This window comes from Ceratotherium simum, chromosome 27, assembly GCF_057802395.1.
Source record: "Ceratotherium simum simum isolate JZ-2026a chromosome 27, ASM5780239v1, whole genome shotgun sequence".
NCBI classification, from domain to species: Eukaryota; Metazoa; Chordata; class Mammalia; order Perissodactyla; family Rhinocerotidae; genus Ceratotherium; species Ceratotherium simum.
Window position 1 is genome coordinate 1,394,880 of NC_141926.1, and position 23,031 is coordinate 1,417,910.

At 46.2% G+C, this 23,031-nt stretch overlaps 1 protein-coding gene across 7 annotated transcripts in view; it reads right to left on the minus strand.

Moving 5' to 3' along the window:
- Positions 1-14,927, minus strand: part of PCBP3 (poly(rC) binding protein 3) — a 265,412-nt gene extending 250,485 nt beyond the window's left edge. For 5 of the 7 annotated variants that reach the window (XM_087417909.1, XM_087417919.1, XM_087417921.1 and 2 more), the window contains exon 1: positions 14,775-14,927. The gene's annotated coding sequence lies outside the window, so the exon portion shown is untranslated. The remainder of the gene's footprint in view (positions 1-14,774) is intronic. The other 2 variants (XM_087417915.1, XM_087417904.1) reach the window with 2 other exon arrangements.
- Positions 14,928-23,031: the final 8,104 nt, after the last annotated feature.

Below are 23,031 nucleotides of genomic sequence, written 5' to 3' on the forward strand. Positions count from 1 at the left end.
TTTAACAACACTATAAAACAATCAGACCTAACAGATATCTATAGAACACTCCTTTCAAAAAACAGAAAACACATTATTTTAAACTACATATGGAACATTCCCCAGGACAGACCAGGTGTTAGGCCAGAAAAACAAGTCTCAAAATTTAAAAGGATTGAAATCATACAAAGTATTTTGTCTGATGACAAGGGAAAGAAATTAAAAGTCAATAACAGAAACTTAAGAAGTTCACAAGTTTGTGGAAATTAAACAACACACTCTTAAATAACCAAGGAATCAAAAACAAATTCATAAGAGAAATTAGAAAATACTTTGAGATGACTGAAAATGAAAACACAACTTATGTGAGACAGTGAAAGTGCTGATTAGAGAAAGTTATAGCTGTGAACATCCATGTTAAAAAAGAAAACATATCTCAAATCAATAACCCAACCTTCCACTTAAGAAATTAGAAGAGCAAACTAAACCCAAAGCAAGCAGAAGGAGAAAAAAACAAAGATTAGAGCAAAAATAAATAAAATAGAAAATAGAGAAAAAACAATGAAACTAAAAGCTGGTTCTTTGAAAAGATCAACAAAACTGACAAATATTTATCTAGACTGACCGAGAAAAAGAGAAGGAAGACTTAAATTACTAACATCAGAAATGAAACTATCAACCTTACAGAAATAAAAAGGATTATAAAGAAATATTATGAACAATTGTTTGCCAACAAATTAGATAACCTAGGTGAAATGTACAAATTCCTAGAAAGACAAACTACAAAACTGTTTCAACAAGAAATAGAAAATGTAAATAGACCTAAAATAAATAAAGATATTGAGTTAATAACAAAAACTTCCCACAAGAAAAAGTCCAGGACCAGATGGCTTCACTAGAGAATTCTACCATTTAAAGAAGAATTAACACCAATCCTTCACAGACTCTTCCAAAAAACAGAAGAGAAAAGGACACTTCCCAATTTACTCTATGAGGCCAGTATTACCCTGATATCAAAACCAGACAAAGATATCACAAGAAAAGAAAACTATAGACCAAGATGCCTTAACAGTACAGATGTGAAAATCCTCAACAAAACACTAACAAACTGAATCAGCAATATATAAAAAGAATTATCCACCATGACCAGCTGGGATTTATCCAAGGAATGCAAGGTTGGTTCAACATACAAAAATCAATGTAAAGCACAACATTAATAAAATAAAGGACGAAACCACACGGTCACCTCAACAAATGCAGAAAAAGCATCTGACAACAACACTCTTTCATAATAAAAACACTCAACAAAATAAAAATAGAAGGAAACTTCCTCAACCTAATGAAGGGCATCTACAAAACCCACAGCTAACAACATACTTAATGGTGAAAGACTGAAAGCTTTCCCTCTAAGATCAGGAACAAGACAAGGATGTCCAGCCTTGCCAAAACAATTCCACACTGTACTGGATATTTTAACAAGGGCAATGACACAAGAAATAGAAATAAAAGGCATGAAAAGAAAAAAGTAAAATTATCTATACATGCAGATGACACAATCTTATATAGAAAAAATCTTCAGGAATGCACTAAAAAACTATTACAGCTAATAAATCCCATGTTCATGGACTGGAAGACTTAATACTGTTAAGATGGCGATACTCCCAAAATGATCTACATATTCAATGCAATCCGTATCAAAATTCCAGCTGCCTTTAATGCAGAAATTGACAAGCTAATCCTAAAAATCATACTGAAGTGCAAGGCACCATGAATAGCCAAGACAATCTTAAACAAGAAGAACAGAGTTGGAGGACTTGTACCTCCCAAATTCAAAACTTAACACAAAGCTCCAATAATCAAGACTGTGTGGTTCTGGCATAAAGAGAGATATATAGATTAATGGAATAGAATTGAGAGTCCAGAAATAAACCCATATTTTATGGTCAATTAATTTTCAAAAAATGTGCTAAGACCATTCAATGAGAAAATAGCCTTTTCAACAAATGGTGCTAGGAAAACTGGATAGCCACATGGAGAAGAATGAAGTAAAACTCCTCCCTCACACCATATATAAAAATTAACTCAAAATATATCAATGACCTAAATTTAAGAGCTAAAACTGTAAAACTCTTAGAATAAAACATAGGTGTGAATCTTTGTGACCTGGAATTAGGCAATGTTGTCTTTTTTTTTTTTCATAATTTTATTTATTTATTTATTTATTTTTTCCCCCAAAGCCCCAGCAGATAGTTGTATGTCATAGCTGCACATCCTTCTAGTTGCTGTATGTGGGACGCGGCCTCAGCATGGCAGGAGAAGTGGTGCGTCAGTGCACGCCTGGGATCCGAACCCGGGCCACCAGCAGCGGAGCGCGTGCACTTAACCGGTAAGCCACGGGGCCGGCCCGCAATGTTGTCTTAAATATGACACCTAAAGCACAAGCAACCAAAGAAAAAAACAGATGAATTAGACTTCATCAAAATTAGAACCTTTTGTGCATCAAAGGACATTAGCAAGAAAGTGAAAAGAGAACTCACAGTTGGAGAGGAAATATTTGCAAATCATGTATCTGATAAGGGACTAGTAAACAATATATAAAGAACTCTCACAACTTAACAATAAAAAGACACACGATCCAATTAAAAAATGGTCAAAGGATTTGAATAGACATTTTTCCAAAGAAGATATACAAATGGCCAATAAGCACATGAAAAGCTGCTCAACAACATCAGCCATTAGGCAAATGCTAATCAGTACCACAACGAGAAACCACCTCACACCCACTAGGATGGCTATAATGAAAAAACTGGAAAATAACAAGTGTTGCTGAGGATGTGAGAAAATCGGAAGCCTCAAACATTGCTGGTGGGAATGTAAAATGGTGCAGTATCTTCAGAAAACAGTTTGGCAGCTACTCAAAAAGTTAAACATAGAGTTGCTATATGACCCAGCAATTCTACTGCTAAGTAAACACCCAAAATAATGTTCATAGCACATTATTCACAATAGCCAAAAAAGTGGAAACAACCCAAACGTCTACCCTACTGATGAATAGATAAACAAAATGTGATATATCCATACAATGTAATATATTATTCAGCCATAAAAGGGAATGAAATACAGATACATGCTACAACATGGATGAATCTTGAAAATATTATACTAAACGAAAGAAGCCAAACACAAATGGCCACATATTTATGATTCCATTCTTATGAAATGTCTATAACAGGCAAATCCTTAGAAACAGAAAGGAGATTAAGGGTTGCCAGGGACTGGGGGATGGGAGGAGTGGGGAGTTACTATTAACAGGTATGTGGTTTCTTTTTAAGGTGATGAAAATATTCTGGAATTAGGTAGTCATGATCATTATACAACCTTGTAAATATACCAAAAACCACTGAATCATAAACTTTAAAAGGGTGAATTTTATAATATGTATATTATATCCCACCCAAATTTTTAAGTAAATTGAAAGAATAAAAACAAGAATGAAAGTAAAATCAAAATACTTTTAGAAAAAAAAAATAGGGAGGGTCTACTACCAGCTGACCTGCAGTAAAGTAATTTCTAAAGAAGGCTCTTTGGGCAGAAGGGAAACGACCCCTGAATGAAGGTCAGAAATGTCAGACAGCAATGAAAACCAAAGAACGAAAATAGCTGTGAATAAATCTAAATGAACACTGATGGTACATTAAATAATACCACTGGTTATATTAATATTATTTCATTGAGTTTAAAAAGAGCACATAGAATTAAAATACACAATAACAAGCACATATAAATCTGGAGGGAGTTCAAGTATTCTAAGAAACCATGATCTCAGCATGGCCCAGGAGGAAGGTATAACTGCATTATCTGCATAAGCTAATAATACACTATCTAATTTACATGGTAACCACAAAAAGAAAAAAAATAGAATATAACCTCCAACGTACTCGAGAGAGTGGAAAAGTAGAATGATTTTGAAAAATCACAACACTAGTTTAAAATGATATAAGAAACGGGGAAAAATAAACACAGAAAATGTAGGTAAAGAGAAATCTATAAAAAGATTGTGGATTTAAACTCAAATAGATCAGTAATTACATTGAATGTAAATGAACTGAATGTTCAATTAGAAGACAAAGATTATGAGACTGGAGGAAAAAAATCTAACTGTATAATCTTTGCAAGAGACTTATCTAAAGTAAAAGAATATAGTAAGGTTGAAAGTAAAATGATAAAAAACAAAGATATCATGCAAATATGAGCCTAAAGAAATCTAGTCTGGCTATATTAGCATTAGACATATGATACCATAAAAGCAAAGATTCATTACTAGAGATAAAGAGAACCACTCGTAATAATTAAAGTCTCAATTCATCGGGAAGACATGATTTTAAATTTGCATGCCCCTCCTAACATGGTCTCAAAGCATATAAATAAAAATTGACAGAACTACAAGGAGAAATAAGACAAATCCATAATCATAATGAAATTGTGTAATTATCTTACCAATAGATATAACAACTAGACAAAAACATAGTAAGAAAACAGAAGATGTGAGTCATATACTTACCAAGTTAGCTGAATAGAATATACAGAACATTGAACCTAATTCTTTTCAAGCACATAGGAACATTTGAGAAAACTTACAGACCATATTCTGGGCTGTAAGACACACTGGCAAATTTCAAAGGATTAAAATCATACAAAGTAAGATCTTAGGGCAAAGCAATTGTGCTGGAGAAGAATAAAATAAGAAAATATGCATATGTTTGGAAATTTAAGAATACTCTTCTAAATGACCTACAAATCAAAGAAAAATCATAATGGAAATTAGAAAATTTTTGTCTTCGTCTGCTTGGACTGCTATAACAAAATACCACAGACTAGGTGGCTTAACAACAGACATTTATTTCTCACAGTTCTGGAGGCTGGGGGTCTGAGATCAGAGTGTCAGCATGGTCAGGTCCTGGTGAGGGGCCTCTTCTTGGATTGCAGATGGCTGCCTTCGTGCTGTGTCCTTACACGGTTAAGAACGAGACAAAGAGGGCAAGCTGTCTGGTCTCTTCTTATATGGCACTAATCCCATCATAAGGACCTCAAACTCATGACCTCATCTAAACCTAACCACCTCCCAAAGACCCTATCTCCAAGTACTATCACACTGGGCTTATTAAGGTTCCAACATACGAATTTGAGGGGGCACAATTCAGTGTACAGCATATATTAAACAATAACCAAAATACCTCAAATCAAACTCTGTACAATGCAGCTGAAGCATTATCTATAAGGAAATGTATCACCTTAAATGAGCATATTAGTAAAAGAGAAAAGCTGTGAATTAATAAGTATTCATTTCAAATTAGAGACAGAACAGCTAAAGGAAAGGAAAATTATGGGCCAATTACACTCATAGACATGGATGCAAAAATCCCAAACAAAATATTAGTCATTGGAATCTAATCAACATAAGAATAAGCTAGTATGAACAAGTTTTGTTCACATGGTGGTCATCTGTGGGTGATAGAATTAAAGATTTTATTCTGCTTTTGATGCTAATCTTTATTTTAGAAATTTTCTAAATAAGCACTCATTATTTCATGAATCAGGAAAAAATATTTTTGAATTAATAATTAATATTCTGCTGATGTATCTTTATGAAGTCAACTAGTTAATGAATGGTGAGAAGAAAAGAACAAGGGCTAGCTCAGAATAGCCATTTTATCTGAGTAATCATAAGGCTAGAAGGCCTAATGTGTCTCAGTGTCTCTATTTGGTTGAGAACAAAGAAAAGGTGGATAGGAGTAGAAAAGGATTTACAAAGATAGGGATGTGATAATAGCAATTCGTAGGCTTTTTGCCCAGACATTAGGGAACTATCTCATACACAGACGTGTCTATAAATAGAATCCATACTGCACTTTAATGAATAATTTAAAAGCACTTTGCAAACAGGGTTAAGAAAACAGGAAGCTAAATGCTCAAAAATCAATAGTTCTGTCCTATCCCAACCTGGTGACTTCCAGAAACAGACGTTTGAGTTTTATATTATTTTTAAGAAACAGTGGAAACTGGATAGTTAAGTATCAAAAGGCTTAAAAACATCTACAAGCTTTGACCTAATAATTCTGCCTTTAGAAATTTATCCTTCAGAAATAATCAGCAATTCACACAATGATTTTTGTACAGGATATTTATCAAAGCATTGTTTATGATGGGAAATATTTTAAAGCAGCATAAATGTCCAGCTATAGGGAAACGGTTCAATAAACTGGGACACCCATTGGAATAGTATGCAGCCATTCAAAATCATATTTTAGAAGAATATGATGTGACACAAAGAAATGCTCACTATCGAGTACAAAGGAAAAAATTTGTTCACAAAACATATTATGGAATGAATCTCAACTTTAGGATAATGCATATCATATAGGAGTCCCCCCTTATCCACAGGGTATACATTCCAAGACACCCAGCAGATGCCTGAAACCATGAATATTACCAAAACCTATAAACACTATGTTTTTTCCTATACATACATACCTATGATAAAGTTTCATTTATAAATTAGGTACAGTAAGAGATTAACAACAATAACTAGTAATAAAGTTGGCTTTGGAACCATTATTAAGTAAAATAAGGGTTATTTGAACACAACCACTGTGATATCACGAGTCTATCTGATAACTGAGATGGCTACTAAGTGACTAACTGCAGATGGTATATACAGCATGCCTACACTGGACAAAGGGATAATTCACATCCCGGAGGGGAGGGAGTGGGCCAGCACAAGATTTCATCAGGCTACTCAGAACAGCACACAATTTAAAACTTATGAATGTTTACTTCTCTTTTTTTTTTTTTTTATAATTTTATTTATTTATTTATTTATTTTTCCCCCCAAAGCCCCAGTAGATAGTTGTATGTCATAGTTGCACATCCTTCTAGTTGCTGTATGTGGGACGCGGCCTCAGCATGGCCGGAGAAGTGGTGCGTCAGTGCGCGGCCGGGATCCGAACCCGGGCCGCCAGCAGCAGAGCGTGCGTACTTAACCGCTAAGCCACGGGCCGGCCCATGAATGTTTACTTCTGAAATTTTCCATTTAATATTTTTGGATGGCAGTTGACAGCGAGTAACTGAAATCACAGAAAGCAAAACCGGGGATAAAGAGGGACTACTGTACATACCTAAAAGTAGAAAAAACACTAACCTTGTGTGATAAGATTATGGATGATGTTTATTTTGTCCTTTATGCTTTGTTTGCTCCAATTTTTCTACACAAAACATCTATATTACTTTTATAAATAGAAAAAATTTTTTAAAAATTAAAAAAAACTGATTACCTCAAATCGATTTACCCTTCATCAACCCAAACTTCTAGTGAGGGTTACTGGGAGGTCAGTACAGATTTGATACATTAGTTTTCTATAGCTGCATAATGAACTATCACAAACTTAGCAACTTAAAACAATATACATTTATTATCTCACAATTTCTGTGAGTCAGGAGTCTGAGCAGGCTTAGCTGGGTCTTCTGCTTAGGGTTTCATAAGGCCGCAATTACGGTGTCAGCCAGGGTGTGCTCTCATCTGGAGGCTCAATTGAAGGCTCAGGGAAGAATCTGCTTCCAAGCTCACTCAGGTTATTGGCAGAAGTTGTTTCCTTGCTGTAGGACTGAGGGCTCCTGCTTCCTGCTGGCTGTCTCTGGAGGCACCTGCAGTTCTGTGCTGTGTGGGCTTCCCCAACACAGTTACTTACTCAAGCCAGCAAAGAGAATCTTTAAACAAGTTTCTAGCAAGATAGAATTGTGTATAATGTAACATAATCATGGAAGTGACACTCCATCAGTTTTCCCATATTCGATCGGTTAGAAGTGAGTCACAGGTCCCACTTCAATGGAAGCGCACTATACAGGGGCAGGAATACTAGAAGGTAGGGATCATGGTTGGGCCACCTTCACACAGTCTATCCACTATACCTAGCCTCCCAGTGCAGAGCCCAAAGGAGGGAAGCTTGCACTTGGATTTGAAGACTCTTCTGATCAACCAACCACCCACAAACACAACTGAACCCTGCTCTCTGCACTGCTGAGGCAGGATGGTACTGTAAGAAGTGAAGGGAGAGTTTACCACAGATCAGAGTTAATGCAGAGAATTTCAGCAGGGAGGTGGGACCTGAGCCAGCCTTGAAGGATGGTTAAGATTTAGATCAGTAGGAAGGAATGAGAAAGGGAGACTTTTTCTCTGCAATAAGGAGAGGTATGAGGCAGGAATTCCCAAGGTGGGTTCTGGAGAGAGTAAGTGGAACGGTTTATTCACAGCAAACCGATATGATATCCAGCTTCACATTCTAATTGGTCCCTTGATGACCAACACACTTGCAAAACCTACAGACATCAATTAGCCTCCATAGTGTGGTAAATATTACTAATATTTACCAGTATTCAGTTGTCCTAAGCTTCTGGGATGTGGGAGACTCCATCTCCCTGTCCCATTGGAAACTAGATGTGGCTGGAATGACTCCTTCTGGTCAATGAAATGTGAGCAGAATGGATGAGTGACCCTTCTAATGCAATTAATTGCTGATGCAAGAGTCTCCACGTTCTAAAAGGGTCCAGATCCAGAACATTTAAGAAGCAATTCTACCAAACTTCCAAGGAACAAAAATCCTTCCCTTTCAGAAACTATTACAGAGATGATGAAGCATCGCCTTGATTCCAAATCTGAATAAAGGCAATACAAGAAAAAAGTATTATCAATTAATACTTCTTGTGAAAATATATACCAAAATCATAAATGAAATATTACCATATTGGATCCAATAATATATTTTTTGTGTGTGTGAGGAAGATCACACACACAGGATGTTAGCCCTGAGCTAACATCCATGCCAATCCTCCTCTTTTTGCTGAGGAAGATTGGCCCTGAGCTAACATCTGTGCTGATCTTCCTCCACTTTATGTGGGACGCTGCCACAGCATGGTCTGATAGGCGGTGCGCCTGTGCGCGCCCAGGATCCAAACCCGGGTCGCCAGCAGCAGAGCGCGCGCACTTAACCGCTACGCCATGGGGCCCGCCCCCCAATAATAATTTTTAAATGTAGTACATCATGACAAAGTACAGTCTATCCCAAGAAATCAATAATGGTTTAAAATTAAAAGATTAAAATATTTCATCTCAGTCACAGTTTAAAAAAGAAAAAACATAAAATCATCTAAATAGGTAAAGAAAACCATTTGATAAATTTCAAAATCTATTAATGATCTACAAAGATCTTTTATCAAACTATTAGTAGATGAGATCATCCTTAACGGAAGGAAAGGAACTTAAACCAAAAAAAAAACTTCAAATTTAAGGCTTTAAAATATTGCATTTAAAGTGAAAAACAATATGAGGAAAGCCTTATCACAATTCCTATGCAACTCTGCCTAGTGGTCCAAACAAAGGAAATAAGACAAAAAATTAAATAAATGATTTAAGGACTGGGCAGGAAGAAATGAAATTATCATTATTTACGCGGAGAAATCAGAAGCAGATCCACACATCTGTGAAATCTGGTAAGTCTCAAAGGCAGCACTGCAGATCACTGAGGAAGGATGGTACTCAGTGCATGGTACTGGTACAACTGGTTATGCATTTGGAAAAATTCTTAAATTATGTCTCTACCTCACACCTCACACAAAAATAAGTTCAAAGTAAAATATAAAAAGCAAATATTCAAACTTTTTTTTAAAAAGAGACACATCTTATGACCTTGGGGTAACAAAAGATTTCTTAAATAAGACTCAATAACTACAAACCACAAGGAAAAGACTGATAAATTCAACTACATTAAAATTAAACATCCGTTCATCAAAACAACACATTTTTAAAAGGATAAAAAATAGGACACAAATAGAATCCAGAATAAATAAAGAACTTTTAAAAAGCTCTAAAAAGGACAACCTAGGCAACAAGTGGACAGACAATATAAGAATACAATTTATAGAAGAGGAAAACCAAGTGGCCAATAAATGGATAAAAAGTCCTCAAACTCACCAGTAATCAAGGAAATGCAAATTAAAACAGCAATATATTTCATATCTACTCATCTGACAACAATGAAAACATCTGAAGCTATAAAGGATTAGTGAGGATGTAAAGAAACAAACCTTTGGAAAATACTTTGACAACAGCCCTGAGGTTGGAACTGGGCCTACTCTACGACCCCCCACCAATCCCACCTGTAGATGTGTGCCTGGTCCACTCTCTCCCAAGTGCCCAGCATGGAGGAAAGGTGGGCCAGTGGGACATGGCAGTTAGCAGGGGTGGAGACTGAGCAGGCTGCTGGGAAGAAGACTCCATGTGGGGCTCAGGCCAGGTAAGACAATATCAGATGCCAGTCTTGCCAGGAGGTGAAACTGGGGATCAGAACCACGCTTACCTGGGGCAACCTCCCAAACAGCAGCTGGATTATTTTATCTTCTACAGCCAATCTGATCATGTTATTTCCTCCTTAAACTTCATCAGCTAAAACTTCCTAGAGCAGAGTCCTAACTTGTAGCGGTTTCCTGTGGCTGCTCTAACAAATTTCCAAAAATTTAGTGGCTTAACACAACACAAATTATCTTACAGTCCTGGGGTCAGAAGTCAGACACAGGTTTCACTGGGCTAGAATCAGAGTGTCAGCAGGGCTGTGTTCCTTTCTGGAGGCTCTAGGGGAGAGTCCATTTTCTCGCCTCTTCCAGCTTCTAGAAGCTGCCCACATTCCTTGGCTCATCTTCAAAGCAATCACTGGTAGAGTCTTCCTCACTTCATATCACTCTGACACAACTCTTCTGCCTCCCTCCTCATTTAAGACCCTTGTGAATGCTTTGGTCCCACCCAGGTAATACACGATAATCTCCTTATTTTAAAATCACCTGATTAACAACCTTCATTCCATATGCTATCTTAAATCCTTTTTGCTATGTAACCTAACACATTTACAGGTTCTGGGGAATAGGATGTGCTTTGGGAGGCCATTATTCTGCCTACCACACAACCTCTCCTCAACTCTTTCTTGAGCAGAGTTCCAACCCTTTCACAGTGCCCCCCAAACCTCCAGCCTCTGCACCACCACACACCTTGTTCTCCAGTTACCAACCTTCTCATCTTTTTCTAATCAATTTATACCCATCTATGCCCAAACAATTACCACTCATCCTCCAGATCTCGGCCCAAAGGCCACCTCCTCTCTGATGCCCAGGCTAAATCAATCACCCCTCCTCAGCCCACCAACCCAGCTTTCTGTGTATGCCAATTGCAGCACTGAGTGTGGCCCCATGTAACCATCTGTTTACATGTCCTTTCCTCAGTTGGAAGTGGTGAGTCCTTCAATGATAAGAACTCTGTCTCATTCTCCTGTGGGTTCCCAGATCATAGCACAGGGCCTGGTAAAGAGTAGGCACTCGGAGAGCATTTCTGAAGCTTGGAGGAGGCAGAAGAAAGCTGCCCTGGGTTTCCCTCAACAAAACAGATGTTGAAGAGTAACCTCAGTTAAGTGTACAGCCAGTGATGGGGCCAAAGAGCTAATTCAGATGCTCATAACAAAAACACCTCAACAATCCACTGCTTAGCTTAATGCACAATTTTCTATCCTGTGGAAGAATCTCTGCACAAGTGACACTCACTATTTTTTATTGCTAACCTGTGGGGCAATTCTAAAGGAACAGACAAAATTAACCTCAAGAGAAATGAAGGATTTATCTAAAATGATTTACAAAGATGTCCTCAAAATTACAGAAAAGTGGATGTTGCTCCAACCCAGCAGGAATGCCTGGCAACTGCCCAACAGCCCACCACACATGCAGAGGGTTCCAGGCCTCTCCAGGAAGGCTGGGATGCTCCATGCCAGTGTATGTGCAGGGAGGGGGGGGGCTACAATCGACACTGCTTAGGTAAAAACAAATTGCCTCTATGCACAAATATGTGTATATATTATAATAAAGAGTACATTTTTTTTAGAGTGTGGTTGTTACAAAAACAGGGTCTTATTTAATTTCAATGGTTTGTTACTTGATGTCCATACTCAAAAGTTCCCACCTGAGGAGAAGGAGATTGAGCAAGGGAAAAAGAATGTTGGGTTGGCACAATTATCCACTTTAAAAAAAGAGACAACAACATGGCTTGAGTTTTTAAAAGGCATGCTTCCATGCTTCCAGGTTCAAAAGAACTCTTCTGTTCAACTTTTCTTTAATAGTATGAATTCTGACATTCGTTTTAAAACATACTCCAAAAACCACTCTCATACTGGAAAGCAAATTTGAGATGAAAAAGCAGAAACAGACGACACGTGTTCAGCACCATGGACAGTGGACCCACCACTTGCCTGTAGGAGTCCTTGCCACCAAGGCTGAGCTGAGACATCAGAGCTGCCCCCAAATCTACAGTATTCATTCTAATCTTTAAATCAAGGGTGATTCCAATATATGAGCAGGTATTTTTCTTTGTTATAGCCCAAAGGACCAGCCTTCTTCACCAAAGGGATGTGCAACTTCCACCTACTAAAATCTGCTTCAGTGATCACTTTTACAATAAAGCCCTGAGACTTCTGTAAACATAGGAATGACTTTCCATTGACACAGGAACTGGCTACAGGTCCAGGAACTGAAATTGTTGAAACTGAAATACAGGCACCAGCCTCGAATGTCTAGATTGTTTCAAGGACCTCATGAGACTTTTGCAAATAAACGCAGCATGCTCTCAGCCTCCCTCGAACAACAGGAAAAAAAGATAGCTTCTTTTTAAACATCTAACAAAATGAACACGTGTTGAAATTTTCTCATAAATACCTAAAAAATGTAATCATAAAGCTGTGTATTTTCCCCAACCCTGAGTATTAATAAAGATGTCTGGAAAAGTGATGTTCTGAGGTCCAATATCACCACTAATCAGCACCATCTGTGGCAACACCAGTCACAAAGCCCTGAATTCTATGCAGGACACCCAATCTTTTTAGTTATAAAGACTCATTTTACCATCAAACCTTTATCAAAACCTTATGATAGTGAGTATTAACTTAGAAAATACATAAAGTTATATACATTCTAAAACACTTGTAATGAACTTGCACTGTGTAAACAACAGCATCTACATACAAGTGAAAAACAGCAGTTCTCAAAAGTGACTGACGTCAGTATTTGAAGACCCTTCGGTTTCCAATGGCTCTCCAAGTCTGAAAACACCACTCACAACTACTCGAGCTCCTCTGATGCGAGGATCAGTGAGGTCTTGTCGGATCTTGCCAGTGATCCCCCCAGAGTGCCACAGTTCTGCAGTTTCTCTGGACCAAAATGGGCATCTCTGAGACATTCTAAGATGATGAGTTCTTGTGCATGAGAGGACGGGGAATCAGTTCTCTCCGTAAGAACACACCCATACACTTCTTTGGTTCCCAGATCTAAGCCAAGTTCAAAGAACAGAAAGGGGGCAACAGTTCACCCCTGAACGCAAGATAAATTTGGGAAGGATGCGCGAGGGCCTGCGCAGCAGGGTCTGTGTATTACCCCGTCTAGTCTCTGAAGGCCTCTCGCCAGGGCCCTGCCGCCCCGGCATCCTTTCTGAGGAATCACACACCACGATTCCTCGTCAGTGGAGAGAAGGAAGGCGGGAGGAAGGAACCAAGCCGGAGCCACAAGAGTTCAGATCTGACTTTCTGTTAACTTTCAAATCTCTTATGCATGTAATGCACTTCAGAGCAGGAAAAACAAAAATGAGAAACGCTGCCAGGCAAAAGGAAAAACTAAACATTTTCACTCAACGACACGTCCAGAGCCGAACACATGGGGAACAAGACGACACACGCGTTGACGCACCCCCAAATAAGGGAAGAAAAGACGGTGACCCTGACAGGCACCCGCCCCTCCGAGCCGCTCCCCGCGGACACGGGGCGGACCGAGCGGCGCGGACAGACGACGGGGCGGACGCCGGGCGTCTGAGGGCGGGGCACGCGGGGCATCGCACGGGCCGGTTCTCCGGTGTCGCGGGCGCGGCGGTCAGACACCGCCCGTGACCTCCTCGCACCCTCGGAAGTCACCCCTCCCGCCTCCCCGGGCGCGGGGGGCGTTTTCCCCAGATCCCTTCCCAACCGCAGGCTCGGCACGTGAGCCGCCTCGCTGAGAGGCTCACGGAGTCCGAGCACCGCCGCGCAGAGGTCCGCTGGCTGGGAAGCACAGGGCCTCCGCCACCCTCGGGACGGGGACGCGGGGAGGGGCGGGGAGACGGGGCGGGAGGCGCGTCCGCGTTCCCCGAAGCCACTTTGTCACTTCGGTCTTCAATCCGCCCGTCGGGGTCCCGCCCGGCCTGGCTAGTCGGAGAGCTCGGGGACGGCCGGCGCCGACCCGGGAGTGCGCGGCCGGACCGCCGGCTGGGTCGGGCGGGGAGGGTCACGGGGTCCCCGCGGACCCGGCCCCGCCCCGCCCCACACGGAGCCGCAGCCGCCCCGCAAGCCGGTCGGGCCGGCGGGCTCTTCCGGCCTCTCGGCCCCTCGGCGGGGCTCGGTCGGCCCCAGGCGTGCGCCCCCCGCCCCGGAGCCTCGCAAAGTCGGCGGCCGCGGGAGGTCGCCCCTGGTCCAGACCCCGGCCACGGCCCTGGCCCGAACCCCGACCCGCGATCCCTGGCCCCGACCCCGGCTCGACCCCCGACCCCGGCCCAGCACCCGGCCCCGGTTCCTGACCCGATCCCAGGCCCGGCCGCCACCTCAGCTCGACTCCCGACTCCCGACTCCCGACTCCCGACCTGGTCCCTGACCCCCTTCCCGCCCTCGGCCCGCCCGCGACCACTCACTCACCGGTCCCGCGGCAGAGGGCGTGCCCCGGGCCGGCCGGCGGGAGGCCGGGGCGGGGCCGCGGGGTGGTGACGGGGCGGTCGGGTCGGCGGCGGCAGTCTGAGGCGATCTAGGCGGCGGCGGCAGCCTGAGGCGACCGAGTCTCAGGCGACTGAGGCGGCGGTAGCGGCTCCTCGCGCTCCAGCCCAGGCGCTGCGCGCGGCGCGGGTCCGCCCCCTCTGCGCCGCTGACCAATCCGGCACCGCCCGCCGCCTCTGGCCACGCCCCCTCCCAAGGGCAGGGCCCCAAGAAAGCGGGCGCTGCGGGCCAATCGAACGGCGGAACGGCGACGGTCGCAGCCAATCGGAGCTCGGAAAGCTCTCCAGAAAGAAACCAATCAGCGTCAAGGGGGCGGGGGGCGGGGCGGTGCCAATGGCGATGGGGGCGGGACCGACTATTGGGGCGGGGCGGAGGCGGGGTCTTGGGCGGGCGGGCCACTGCCTGTGGGCGGGGCCAGAGCAGGGACGGAGCCCCGAGGTGGGCGGGGCACTAAATGGAATGGGGCGGGGCCTTGGGCGGGCGGGTCACTGGCCGAGGCGGGGCTGGGGCGGGTCCACAAGTGGGGGGAAAAGGAGCTGGGAGGCGGGGCGGGGTCACTGGCGGGGGAGGGGCGGAGCCCTGGCCCGGGCGGTTCCGGCCTGGGGAGGCCGAAGGGACCTAGACCTGCCCGGCCCGACCCCGGCACCACTCTCCCCGCAGGTCTTGGACGCGCTCGCCCTGCCCGGAGGCTGCGGCTGGAGCCCCGGGGGCCGGATCCTGCAGTGGTCAGTGAAGAGGGCAGTCCCCCCCGCCCCGCCCTGCCACCCTGCCCGCGCCCCTCCCCGGGCTGGGCTCTGACGTCCCCCGCGAGCCCGGCCCCACCTGTCCCGTCCCGCAGGTGCCCTCTTCCCGCCCACACCGCGGGATCCATGTGTCCGGCCGATGTGTCCAGCTGTCCGTGCCCCTCTGTCCGCCTCGGCGGGTGGGCTTGCGCATCGACGTCCACAGGTGCTTGATCGGCACACCTGTCCGCAGGTGACCCGAGGACGGTGACCGAGACATCTGAAGAGCTGTGCCGTCCTCGGGGGACAGAGGATGTCTCGGTGTTTGGTGTCATTGTCTTTGCTCTACCCCCAGGGCTGCGTGCTGCTTTGTTATGTTTCTATTCCGGTGGTTTTGGGGGACAGAGGATGTCTCGGTGTTTGGTGTCATTGTCTTTGCTCTACCCCCAGGGCTGCGTGCTGCTTTGTTATGTTTCTATTCCGGTGGTTTTCGTGACACTGAACCCTTGTGTCTGTCTCCTGTGTGCGCTGTCGCCTATTCTTAGCAAGGATCGTGCAGCATTGACCCGCATCAGCCGGGTCACGGACACGCGGCGCCCTCGAGGTCCCAGGAGTGACCCCGCAGCCGGCAGCGGGTGGATGGGGATCCCGCGGACCCCCTCCCCATAGCTGCAGGACAGAGCTCAGCCTTACTGGGCTATCTCAGGCCTCGGAGCAAGGGGAGGGGTCGGCTGGCTGCCAGATGGGCCTGGGGCACCACTGTGTCCCCCACAGGAAGTCCCCCTCCCTCCCCGTTGGCACCATTTGTCCCTAGACCCTGGTAAGAGGCATTTCCCAGTCCTCTCCCCTGTGACCCCTACTCTTTTGTGGGCTGGTGACCAGGTGTAGGAGGGCGGCTGGAAGCACCCACTCAAAGGTCACCATCATGACCTCTTCTTTTTGTGGAAGCATTAGAAATGACCGTAGTACCTGGAGCCTCACCACAGCACACAAGGGACCCAACTGGCACCCAGAGTGGGTGAGGCTGGGCAGCACCCAGGGAGAAAGTCTGGACGGTCCACACCAGACACAGGACAGCAGTCATCGTGGGCATAGGGCTGGGTCAGGAAGAGCCATGTGCTCATATGTCTTCACATGTCACTTGTGTAATTCAAAGACAACTTTTAAAAAAGAAAGAGCCTGGGCTGGAGGGTGAGAAGGAGTGGGGGTGGGGACCAGCAGCGCTGGGAGAAGCGGGAATCAAGCAACATCTGGGTCCTGAGTTTTTCCAAAGAAGGGGGTCACGGAGGCAGGGGCCGAGGGGCCCTTCCCAGCAGTGTGGGTGGTACTTGTCACCTTCTTAGCAGGAAGATATGGTGAACCAAGTGCTCTGGACAGATCTGCTGTGGGAGTAGGAAGGAGGATGCAATGGGAGAGCGGAGGCTTGGGGCCTGGTTGGGTGGTCTCACGGTTGGGTCGGGACGCTGGGACGTGATGAGGGAAGTGAACAAGAAGAGATGCTGGCAGAACATTCCGTAGGACTTGGACCTGGAGACCAAGGTTGCACGGATTTACAGGGTCCCAACTGTGTGGCCCTGGCTGTCACCCTCACTTTGACATTGTGGGCAGAGGGTCTGGAGGGACCATGGGGACCACACTCCAGAGGCGAGAGAGCAGGGCGGGGGTGCAGGCAGAGTACCCTCTGTCCCTGCCAGATTACAGGCTGCCAGCCTCCCACTTCCCTGTCCTCTCCAGGAGCCCGTGGCCTCTCAGCTGCCTTCATCGCCTCCTGAAAGACACAGTTAGTCATTAGGAAAGTAATGATAGTGTTTTCAGGACAGCATGCTGGACTCTAACAACTTTCAATTATTTCCAGTTCCTGCCAACCCTGGGAGGAAAAAGCAGCTCATCTCATGCCTCCACCCTTGACACACAAGACAATCCATGTCTGCTGCGTATTATCATGTATTAGCAGAACTCTGAAAGCCACATTTCCCACCCACAGGCCACAGCAGCTCGGCAGGGCCTGGAACAGGCCTGGGTTGCTCCCCTGAACAGGACCAGCCTGCCTGGAATTCTCCACACACTGTGTTCCATGGCTCCCCCTCCATTAGCACCGTGTGTGTGCGTTCACCGCTCTCTCCATTGCTGTCACTGTGGTCCTTCCCGTAAGAAGTGCACCCAGGGGCCTGTGTTTATAAATAACTGCATGTGTCTTGGTGGGGAATGCAGGGAGCCTCATAATTATCATCTGCTTGAAATGATGTCAGATCAAGCCCTAGGAAGTCTCATAGTCCTCAGCCCTCCTGATTGTCACACACATCCCTGCCACCAGTCGGGGGTGGCCACATTATCACAGGCTGCAGCATCTGGAGGGGTGGAGGTGGGGAGCCTTCTTAGCTCCATAATAGATGGATAAAAGGGCCAGGGAAATAGTCACACTTACAAAGCAGTCCCCGTGGTAATCAGTGGCAAGTCCTCCCAGGTGTGTAGACCTTCCCCAGGTGACCTTGCACCTGGCATCCAGCACTTCCAGTTGCAGAGCACCCCCCACCCCACTGCTACAGGGAGAGGTCTGGAGCATTTAACTTGAGTCTGCTGTGGGGTGGGGGGTATCTGCTGGCCTTCGGCAGGACTCCACCCCCACGCTGGGCCTTCCACAGTAGGAACTCACGTTGTCATCATGTTACCGCCCAAAAAGGGGGTTCATCTGCCCACCGCAAGACATGCCAATTGTTAAGAGGCAAGGTGGTAGGTGAAAAAAGACGTTTTATTACAGCTTGCTAGCAAGAGGGAAGATGGCCGACTCATGTCCAAAAGAACCATCGTAAGGGGGCACAAAATCTTACAGCAGTTATATAGGCCAGTGGGTTATAGAGCAGAGGGTTAGGAATGTTGACCTTCTGGTGTTACAGACTGGGAGTGCCACACCAGATCTTTCAGTTTTCATTGATGATGGCTATCAGCATAGACTCTCTATTTGGGGGTCATCACATTCCTAAGGAACTCAAAAGAACAAAGTTATCATCTTATCGCTGCTGGGAGGTACATGCACCAGCAGGGGTCGTAAAATCTACAGAGCAGTTAGATCTCCTGGAGGGTGCCTATCCAGCTGGGTTGGTTAGTCAGAGGTCATTCAGAGTTAAAATAGGGTTTCTTTTCTACAATATGGCTTCCCTCGTGTCAACCTTCTGTTGAGCCGGTATCAATCACAACCAGCCCTTAAGCTCAGCCTAAAACACAAGGACGCAGTTGACCTAGCAGTGAACCAGGCATTGCTGCTAAAATGTCCTTCACAAAACAGTGAGGCAGAAGCCCCTCTTCCTAGGACCACACCCCCTGGTGCCCCGGGAGCCACTGGAGCCACTGTTCCTGCTCGTGTCTCCTGGCATTTCGGCAGCCTGGCTTCCTTCCCTGCGCCCCAGGCTGGAGGGTGAGAAGGAGGACTGCCACCGTCCTCTCACAAAATCTGCCTGGGAGAGGTGGGGCTGGGTCTGCTGAGCTCAGAGGTGATTCTGTGAGAGCCAGAGTGATGGAGTGAAGATTGGAAAGCAAGTAAACCCACCCCTGTACGAGCTGCCCTGGTTAGGGAAACATATGCAATATATCCGGACTTTCCTTTTATTTTAGGAAAACTTTCAGCACGGTGAAAGTGGCAGCCAAAATTCCACCCCTTCTCCATGTGTCTCAGTGGCACCATTCGGCTCTAAATGAGAACTGCTATCTTTGTTTGGGTCACTGGCCACCCTCCATCCCTCCACACCAAGGCTCTGCCAGCAGGAAGAGCCTGGGAGGACAAGGCAAAGCTCGGGAACCCTGAACCCTGACTCCCGCGGGACGTCGTGTGATGAGTGAGCATGTACTGTAGGCGCCCTGCCGTGCCTGCAGATATCCAGTGTTCTCAGACTGGCTCATATTCATTGGCCGCACCTTTTTAGGGTCACGTGAAACTTTTCTGTTGACATAAATAATCTCTAACGAATGTCAGTGGAGATGGATTCAAACCCGTAGAGCTGGCTAGGAGAGCACTCTTGTATGAGAGAGAGGGCGAGGGGCAGGCTGGTGCAGCCCTTCCAAGCCCTTCTTCCTTGGGACCCCAATTTCTTAGGGTTCCATCTATGTCCTCCTTTAGCTAAATTATGCTGCCTTTCTACTTTAGTGGTCTAGTCTCCTGCCATCAAAGAGCTCTGATGAGAGTTTTAAGGTGAAAAGTGAAGAATGTAAATGTTGAGAAATAAACCACTAAAATGCAAATTAAGGGAGAAACTCCCTTTGCTCCACAGGGATCACAAACTAGGAGTCTGTGAGCTGATCCAGCTCACAGAGAGTTCTATGTAGCCCCTTTCCCAATCACCGACCCTCCACGACTGCCTCAGACCAGGCCAGCCCAGGCACTGTGACACCCTTGGTCAGACCCGTGAACAAAGGCAGATCATCAGAAGCTCCCTCGCAGGCCTTACCCCAGGATGAAGAGCTGGGGTCCCACGCTAGGCCTGTGAACGGAATCAGAGCAGCAGAAGGATTCACCCAGCAGGCAGATTGTAAGGCAGGTAGGTTCCGTTCCTCCTGCAACTTGACATCCGGACAAGCCTGAGGTCAGTCCCTCCTTCATGCCATGCTTGGTGATCCAGCTCACTCATAGACAGGTGGTCTCTCTCCCGTCCCCTCCACTCCCTGCCCTGGGTGGAGGGCGCTCCCTGGAGGACTGCTCCAGCACAGCCCTCTCCAACCCACCCCCAGCCCTGCCACCAGCGCCGTCCCACACCACTGCTCAGGCTTGGAAAGCAGCAGGGCCCATCCCCTTGTCTGTCTTTGGCTGAAAGAACCCAGAAAGAGCTGGTGTGAACATTACGTCAACGTGCTTGTGAACTTCTCCAAGCAGGGCCAACAGGCAGTGGCTTTTACTGGACAGTAACAGGCGTTACAACCACAAAATGCCTTGCATGTGCAAGATCCTATTGTTATTGTTCTTGCTATTTCCGGTCACTCGACACTCTGAGGCGGAGCAGCCATGGTCCATCCTGAGCTTGTGAGCGGCCACGCCCAAACCACAAGGATCTGATGCAGCAGCCACGTTGCTGCCACCACCGCCAGCCCTGGGCCACTGGACCACCCAAAATGCAAATTAAAGGTGCTTGACTGCACCAAGAATACGGCAACCTTGGGTGCTAGACAAATTACCACCTTGTGTAACACTAGTGGGCCCATTGCTGATGCTGTGAATTTCCACATAGGAGGACTTGGAGGAGGCAGTCTGGATGAAGAGGGGAGAGATTTGAAGTTGTGTGTGCAGAGTGCCTCATATACAGTAGCGCAGTGCTGAACAGGACTGCAGGCCTGACGGAGGCTTAGACGCCCAGCTGAGGAACGAAGTGTGCTCCCCCAAACACACATACACACATGCACATACATATGCACACACACATACATGCAAGCACATATGCATGCGCACACATACTCGCACACACTCTGGAGACAGTGGCCAAAACTAAACCAGATGCCTGCCCCCCACCCCCTGCCCTCCTGTCCCTGTGGGGAGAGGATAAGGTGGGCAGAACTCCCAGGAGGCACTGCCTTCTCAGGAAGACACTATTGGAGGCAAGAGGCTTTCCCTCCCACCACTCCACTGTCTACCCAATGGGAGAGACTCACAGGGGGAGGCAGCCTCGGTGGGAGGCACAGGCACCTGGGTTCCCAAGGTGGATGCTGTCACTACAGAAACTGCCAGCCTCCCCTGGTGCCAACCCTGTATGTGGCACAGTGAGACACTTCTCAGGAGAGTGTGACTCAAGTTCCTGATGTGCAATGTAGAACTAGTGCCCACTTCTCAGCTCAAGATCCCTGAGGAGCAGTCAGACCAGTAAGACCAAAACTCATCATAGTGCAGTGTGCCTGGAGGAAAAGATGCCCCACCAGCTCCCTCAGCATTCTCATGGCTGCCTGAGAAAGAAGCTGGAGGAGAGAGGTGGGGTGATAGCCATGAGGTTCCCCAGGAGGACTCTAGGGGAAGAGCTTGTACCAAAGACAGGATTGAAGGGAGACAAGGCTGCCCCTCTCAGGAGCACTCAGAGACAGATAGGCCAAGGAGAAGCTGAATAGCACACCCAAGACAACCCCATACACTGTGTGGCAGGCAGTCCATCTGCTGAGACCAGAGGGGACCTGGGCCACGTTCCTACCCTAACCCCTGCACAGCAGGCAACACGTTGTTGTGTATGTGTGAGGAAGATTAGCCCTGAGCTAAGATCTGTTGCCAATCCTCCTCTTTTTTGCTGAGGAAGACTGGCCCTGGGCTAACATCCATGCCGGTCTTCCTCCACTTTATATGGGACGCTGCCACAGCATGGCCTGACAAGCAGTGCGTCAGTCCACGCCTGGGATCTGAACCTGCGAACCCCAGGCCGATGCAGCAGAGCATGCATCGTAACCGCTACACCACCAGGCCGGCCCAGGCAACTCGTTATGTAAAAAGTTCTTTGCCTGTCCCACAACCAAATGTGCTACTCCTTGAAAAAGGAAAAGAGTAGAGCGAAAACTTGCAGTAAGTTACCCCACAAGAACACACATTGTAATGTGATTATTAATTGGCTCCAGCCCTCAAACCAGCCTTTGTTTGGGTGAGGAAGGGCACATGAAGGGGAGGATGAGGACAGGTAGCCAGAACTCAAGAAGCCCCAGTTATAGCTGCTGTACTAGATGTAGTGTCTTCACGGGTAGGTCAACCCAGCCTCTGCATGTAGAATGCAGCTACTGAGTGGGCAAGTGCATTCTTCTCAATCCCATCCACATGGAGGATCAAAGTATTTCTCCTTGGGCTGGCACCGTGGCTTAGCAGTTAAGTGCGTGCGCTGCGCTACTGGTGGCCCGGGTTCGCATCCCAGGTGCGCACTGATGCACCGCTTGTCCGGCCATGCTGAGGCCGCGTCCCACATACAGCAACTAGAGGGATGTGCAACTATGACATACAACTATCTCCTGGGCCTTTGGGGGGGGGGGGAAAGTATTTCTCCTTTACATGGCAAGGACAGCAGCACACATTCACAGTCTTTCCCCAGGAGCTACATTAACCTTCTGCTCTCTGTCATAACAAAGTCTATGAGAATCTTGATTGTCATGAGCTATTATACAGTCACACATCACTGAACAGTGGGTACACGTTCTGAGAAATGCATCATTAGGCTATTTCATCATTGTGTGAACATCATAGAGTGTACTTAAAACTCGATGGTGCAGCCTGCTACACACCTAGGCTATATGGTACTAAACTCATGGGACCACCATTGTATATGAGGTCCATTGTTTACTGAAATGTCGTTATGCAGTGCATGACTATATTGATGACATTATGCTCGTTGGATCTGATGAGCAGAAAGTGGCCAGGACCCTAGATTCCCTAGAAGATATATGTGTGCCAGAGGATGGGAGCTGACCCCTGTGAAGATTCAGGGGCCTACTGTGTGAGTAAGATTTTAGGGATCCAG